The sequence below is a fragment of the Marmota marmota genome, unplaced genomic scaffold, assembly GCF_001458135.2.
Source record: "Marmota marmota marmota unplaced genomic scaffold, marMar, whole genome shotgun sequence".
Lineage (NCBI taxonomy): Eukaryota > Metazoa > Chordata > Mammalia > Rodentia > Sciuridae > Marmota > Marmota marmota.
In genome coordinates, this window is record NW_026000172.1 from 1017457 (window position 1) to 1023377 (window position 5921).

Consider the following 5921-nt stretch of genomic DNA (forward strand, 5'->3'; position numbering starts at 1 on the left):
CCGTGAGTGTGGCTGGCGGAGGAGCAGCAGGAGCAGCAGAGCCCTGGCATGTGTCGCGGGGGACAATGTCACAAAATGCATCTGCTCTGGGCGGAAGCCCACCCTGCTGGCCCATGGCCTTCTGCCAGCAGCCATCTGGGAAGAGGACCCTCCTGAAGCCCCACTCACCCTGCCCTTGTCAGACCCAGGCCCTGGCCCCAGCTGGCCACTCTCAGATCCCCTGCAGAAGCTGTGAGATGCTTACTGGTTGCAGCCGCTGTGTTTTGGGGTAACTCCTTGTGCAGTGGGGCTGGCCCCAGGGTGAGGTAGATGAGGAGGGTTAGAGTGCAAAACTGAAGGAGGTGCTCACTCTCAGGGCCACAGAGGTCCAGGGTCACCATGACCCCGAGGGGATGCCTCAGTGCTGTGCCTCGGGGTTCTTGCTCACTGCAGCTGTGGCAATACACGGGTGACCCTCCTTCCTCTTTGCCCACGCTCCAACTCGTGTCCAGGAAGGCTCCACCTCTGGTGCTGGACGGTGTGGGTGAAGAAGTTAGAGGATCCTCTGGTCTCAGAACTGCTTCAGGTATGGCCTGTGACCCCGTCCTTTCCCACTAGAGCAGATGCAAGCCTTTTGCTAGGAATGCAGGGACAGACGGGACCCCACTTTCCTGACATTGATGAGGAAAGTGGAGTTGTGCTGGCCCTCTTGGAACCCCCCAGGGGAGCCAGGGTGCCAGTCAAGCTGACAACAGGGAACCAAGAAACGGGGTCCTGGGTGAAGCTGTGAGGCTGCTGGGTTAGCAGCTGCTGAGCAGCCCTGTCTCGGGACCCCACGGCTTGGTGGGCTGAGTCTCCCTGCTAAAAGCTGAGCCAGTTGGCATCTGGTTTTCTGCTATAGGCAGAGGAAAGCTCCAGTGTGAGGCAGACACTCCAGGAGACCCAAGCAGCTTCTCACGCAGTGGGTGCCAAGGCCCCGCTGCTCACACATCCAGATGTTCTGCAAAGGCTCTGGTCAGCCAGATGTTCAGCACCCCGGAGGTAACACGGTTTAGTGCTTCCCTCTGCCCTGGGTCTGGGGTCTGCACTCCCAGCCCCCTGCAGGTGGCCACGCCCCACCTCTGCTCTGGAACAGGTGCTATGTTTGTGTTGCATAGCGTGCCCCTTGCCTGTCCCCTTCCTCTGTATGTGGGCCGAGAGTGGGCCCAGAGACGTGCAGCAGCGTCATGCGGCTGGCATGGAGGGTGAGCAGGAGCGGCGGCCTTGTCCCCTGGGCTTAGAGGGCCCGAGGAACAAAGCTGTTCTCCGTGGTGCTGGTGCGGAAGGGCGCTCCTGCAGAATGCTTGGCCAGCAGGCAGGAAGCACAGGCGAAGGCCGTGAGAAAAGAGCCATGCTGTGGTCCAGGGAAAGGGCAGGGGCAGGCAGTTGGGCCCACTGTGGGTCTGTCTTACGGCTCTGTCCAGGGTGATGTGCACCCTTCTCTTTACAGCCGGCTGAGGCGGGTCTCAGTGGGTCTGATTCTGAAGGTGGGGTGCAGCGCGTGCAGAGGAGAGCAGGAGCACGTGTGCCCAGCTTGCGGCTGGATTCCCGAGAAGCCCTGCTCTGGTGGTCCCCCCCAAAAAAAGTGCTCCTTGTCCCCTACCCGCGTCGCAGGGCCACCCTCCACACTCACAACTGCATGTCCCTTCCACCCAGGCAGCCTTCTGTGGTCCTCTGAAGGCCAGCAGGAGCCACCTCTGGTCTCTGGTGTGTAGCGGGTAGGGGCAGGGGGCCCTTGGGAGTATGCAAGGTGACAAGGCTCTGTCAGCAGGCAGTAACAGATCCAGGCGCTCTGGTGCCGAGGACATGGCCTCCCTCAGGGTGCTTCAGTCTCCTCGGGTAGACGAGGGGGGGGGGGCTTGGGCAGGGAAGGCAGCTCAGCGGGCATGGCCCATGTCTCCCCCCCACCCCCCCCCACCCCCCGACGTCCTAGTCCTCCTCCAAGAGAGGTGGTGAGTGGCGCTGGGGCTGCCGGGTCAGGCCGCCCTTGGGGTGGACACAGAGGTCAGTGTTTGGGGAGGGTGAAGGGCCGAGAGAGCCAGCTCTGTCCGTCATGGGCGGCTGCTACTCTCAGATCCTCCTGGGGACGGCTTAGAAGCAGAGCAGCTGTCTGAGCACAGGGAGTGCCCTGACTGTGGCCTCTGTCTCTTCCTCACTGAGGAGGACGAGGCCTTCTTGGGGAGTCTGCGCCCAGGTCCAGAGTGGCAGATGCACAGGAGGAGTGGGGACATTCTGTACCATGAGCCAGCAAGTGACTGGGCCCCACCAGGCCCCGGGGCAAGGGCTGCTCAGGTGTCAGAGGAGCTCCTGCTGGGTAGAGAGGGGCCATCTGGAAGTCAAAAGCAACCCAGAACAAACAAGCAAAATCCCTGTGAGGAATCCACACACATCAAATATGGTTAAAACCCAGGAGCTCCAAGTGTCAGCTTACAAGGACATTTGCAGGGTTCTCAAGAACCCTGAATAGAGGGGATGAAGGAACTACTTTTTTTTTTTAACTGCCCTTGGGGCAGCCCAATGATATAGTGAATTTGAAAAGATTAACTGGAAAGCTTTCCAACTACTCTCCAAACCTTTCCCTGTGGCGCCCTCCGGGCCAGAATTTCCACCATTAGAGACTCATTTCTTTGGGTTAAGAAATGTCCTGAATCAAAGCCAACACATCCTTGGAAAGGTTTGCTAACCGCTTTCCTTGACGATAGAGGGAAAGTGGGAAGCCCTGTGGTTCCTGGGGTCTGCACAGATGGGCTGCAGCCAAGTGGGGAGACCAGGAAGGGCAAAGAACATGGCCCCTTTGTCCAGGGCAGGAACCCCTAAACTCGAACCCGCGAGAATCCCCGGGAACGCATCCCAGAGGCAACTTGCTTGGTAGCTTGGGCAGCTGGGCCCTGACCTTACAGACAGAAGGCAGCAGGCTCATTGTAGTCCATACCCAGGGGACATGGTCACAGGCGGTGCACCACCCTAGGGGTCACTGGACTTTCTCTAGGCCTGCGCGAACTCCTGTTCTCTCACCCTCCACAGTCCCTGCCAGGCACTAGGGACACGGTGGATCTACCAGGCGCCTCATCCTGGGAACTCATTAGTTCTGGGGTCCCTTAGCTGTCAGGGTCTCCCCTGTGTCAGGAGGTGGTGCGGTGGGGACTGGTCGTGATCTCCACATGAGCTCCCAGTGCCAGCTCCCAGCTGTGCTGACCTGCTCGGCCAGTCCTGGCCTCTCACTTCTGGATCCTGAGGTCGATGTCGCCCCCAGGGCGCTGCCAGGCCGGTGACCCACTCAGCCCTGGCCCTGTGCTCCAGGCTCCTTCCCACACCACCTCCTGGCCCTTGTTCCTGAGCAGGAGGTTCCTGCAGCCCTGCCCACAGGCTCCCTGGTCCGCCAGGCTGGCTGGCTGCCCTCACTCTGGGGCCTGCTGACCGCCACTCTGTCCTCTTCCCCACCCAGCCCTTCCTAACCCACAGCCCCTCCCCGCTCCCCTCTGGCTTCATGGCCCTCCCGAGGGCTGAGATGGACAGAGACTCTACATTTGCACCATCCTCTCATCGTCCTTAGAGAGGCTATGGAGCCCACCTCCTCCCCAGGATTGAGTGACCTTCAGAGTCCTGTCCCTACACGCCCTGGCCACACTCCCCTGTCCTGACACCTGGCCTCTGCCCGACCCCACGGCAGGCCTGGGCACCAGCCATGGCCCTCCCTGGCCGGCCTGGTCCCTGCTGCCCAGGCATGTGCACATGCTAGCACACGCACACGATAGCACCCACACACGCAGCCTGTCCAGTGCCCGATGCCTTCGCACTGGGCTTGAAATCTGGATGGCCATGTTTTTCTTCCTCTAACTTCCCCTTTGGAACAGACACGGACCCCATAACCCGGACCACCCTCTTTTTGTAAGAGCCTCCCTTCCCAGCCTCCCCGCCCCTCCCGGCAGCTGTGAATGGGAACAGAGTGGGCCTTTCAGAGCGACCTGAATGAATCGCAGCAGCCCCAGCCCCAGCGCCGCCGGCAGAGGCGGGTGGCGGGCAGCATGTGCTTGCGTCTTAAAACCCCTGCTGGCCCCCAGCTCCGATTTTCCCATGTGCCTTGGAGCAAACGCCTCCCTACACCCCCTCCTTTCAAAATTTATTTTGCCTCATTTTTGGTCCCGTGCATTTTGTTTTCTGTTTTGTAAAAGGGAGACTGAATTAGAGCCTCAGAAAAACAAGGCCCAGCTGCCAACTGGAAATGTTTGCTCTGGGGGCGAGTTTGGAGGCTGGCGTCAGGCGGGGCCAGATCTGTGCCAGCGGAATGTGATTTGGGGAGGAAGCTGCAGGTCACTCAATCCCTGGCAGCCGGCCCGGAGCAACTGCATGCTTTCTGGGCTGTGTGTGTTCGACTTTTCCCTCCTGCAAACAGCGCCCGGGGACATGGAGACAGCACCAGGAACAAACCAGACTAGGGCTCGAATGGGCCTGGGGAGGTGGGGGTGGGTGGGCGGGGAGGGGGTCACCAAGACCTGAGCAGCCAGTGTTTGGCTCCGTGAAGGCCTTGCTGGAGGATGCTGGGGGCTGTGAACACCTCGACCCTCAGGGGCTCCTGGCCCCTTGGAGAATTGGCTGTCCCCTGCAGAGCACAGGAGGCCCCCCCCCCCCATGTCCAGAGAAGGGCGAATGCAGGGCTGGGCAGTCAGGGGAGGCTCCCTGGGAGAGGCCTGGAGGCTGAGGCCAGAGGCTGGTGTGGTGTCGCTCATGGTCTTGTGGAGCCTGCGTCACGGAGCCCTGTGCTGAGACCTTCCCAGGCAGAGTCCCTTTCCCTGCTCACACCAGGAGAACCAGGCCTTCTAGCTCTGATTTGGCAAACAGGGAAACTGAGGCCCAGAGAGAACAGGAACCTTGGTGGAGCTCAGCCAGGGTCCGCCCCAGGGCTGTCCAGTGTACAGCCTGTGCTCTCTCTGCTCCTCCAGGTCATTTGTTATGGACTCATCGGGTAATGGGTTGTGCTCCCGGGAGGAGAGTAAATTCACAGTGGAGCCTGTGCGGTCAGGGTGCACTTCCCAGGGCTCAGTGTGGCAAGTGCTGGGACACCAGAGAGATGACCTACTTTGCTGTACTGTCCCCGGGAAGTGGCTGGGCCCCTGGTTAGTGCTCCCATGCTTCACCCCACAGTAGTCCTCTCCCACAGCCTGGCACTCTTCCCGATGGACCCCAGCCTCTCCCACTCGCCCCTGCAAGTTCTTTGCCAGCCTTGCCCTGGGGACTGCCCCACTTCTGGGGTCCTCAGAGGTTGTCTGGGCTACTCTGATTAGTGCATGAGACCAGGGTCAGCTACACAGAATGGACCAGGGCACCTAGCACAGCCTGAGAGGCAGGGTCAGGAGTCCCTCCCAGCATGAGGTCAAGTGACCTTTGCTCTGTTAAGGCCTCAGCGTACCCAGCTGAAAGATGAGGAGAGGCTTTGGTAGCCCTTGAGCTGTTGCAGATGGAGGGAAGCCTGTGGGCAGGAAAGCTGTCCCAGGTGTTGGCACACCCAGAAGGACTCTGCCAGAGGACAGCTGCTGGGGGGGTCGGGGGGGCAGGAGATGGGGCACACCAGGGTGGCGAGAACAGCCCAACACTCCCCGCAGCTTGCTGGGCGGAAACCAGGTGGCCAGGGATTCATCTAGGACAACTCCATTGACCACGTGGGTGTCTAATTGTCCTATGCTCAAATGGTTAGCTGCACCCATGGATCCTTCCTGACCAACTGACCACTAGAGTTGGGGAGACAGGCGGAGGGTCCCGGGCCCGCGTCATCTGCATTAGCTGAGCTGACTGGTGCAGGTTAGGAGACCACTTCGACTACCAGGTACTTAGAGGGCACGGGCTATTAACCAAGTTACCACCCCGGAAGCTCGGTGCCTTGCCTTCTTTTTTTTTTTTTTTTTTTT